Raw genomic sequence first — 1025 nt, forward strand, 5'->3', positions numbered from 1 at the left:
CTATGGTTCTACTTCTGGTAATATTCTATTTGATCTCTGATCTATCATTTAATGATCTCAAATAATGTTTCAAAACATACATATGAACCTGAATTAAAACCAAAATACTAACACTTTGGGAATCAGTGATCTAAATTCTCAAGTGCATTCCTTTCAGCATATATTGCTTGTTTTCTCATATTAGACAAGCATAATAGGAAACATTCAAGAAGCAAAATGCGTAAATTAAAGGTTCATAACAATAACGGGCAGCAGCCAAAAATATCAATGCTGTAGTTTAGGGGAAGTTCTTCTGGCTAGCAACTGTAGGGACTTCTGAATACAGCCCTAACACTGCTATATCAACATGAACTGTTCTATGATGTATCTTCCACTCAACCACAAGACTCATAAAATGCAAGCACCTCAACAATACGTTGTAGGTGTTGGCTTCAACTGTGGTTAACAACATTCACACAAAGGCATATCATGCTGGTCAGACATCGGCACTTCTTATACTTTACACAAAATCATTAGCATGCGGTTAGGCTACAGCAAAGGTTTATGGTACATCTGGTAACCCCTAAGGATCTATGAAATAAGGGCCAAATTTTGCTTCATGCATGTATTTAATAACAGTTACAGGGTAACATAAAATGTGGATTTACACTCGTGATTTTATCGCAAACTGTCAATATAAGTATTGCAAATAGATGCCTCAACAAACTCTCTACATTACTAATCAACTTTAAAGTAATTAACATAAAGTATACTTCACTGCAGGCCCAATGCTAACTCCAATCCTCAAGCCAATTGGTTTTCCTTGTTTTCAGTTATCCTTTTTTGCTCTCACCAAATTGTAGCACAGATTTGACTGGCCAATTTCAATCTGACTGACACTTGTGTGAAATATACCCATAAAAGAATTAGAAATAAAAGGAAGAAGCTACAGAAGAATAAAGTCATGCACGAAATATCTAATCCAATCTTTAAAACAGTCTCTGCACAAGTCATATCCGCATTCTCATGCTTTTAACTTTAAGACA

The 1025-nt window shown here is 35.2% G+C and overlaps 1 protein-coding gene across 1 annotated transcript in view; it reads right to left on the reverse strand.

Annotated features, from left to right (window-relative positions):
* Positions 1–1025, reverse strand: part of LOC119581619 (AP-1 complex subunit sigma-2-like) — a gene marked incomplete in the record, with an annotated part of 18906 nt that overhangs the window by 1882 nt on the left and 15999 nt on the right.

The sequence above is a fragment of the Penaeus monodon genome, chromosome 15, assembly GCF_015228065.2.
Source record: "Penaeus monodon isolate SGIC_2016 chromosome 15, NSTDA_Pmon_1, whole genome shotgun sequence".
In the NCBI taxonomy this organism is placed as follows: Eukaryota; Metazoa; Arthropoda; class Malacostraca; order Decapoda; family Penaeidae; genus Penaeus; species Penaeus monodon.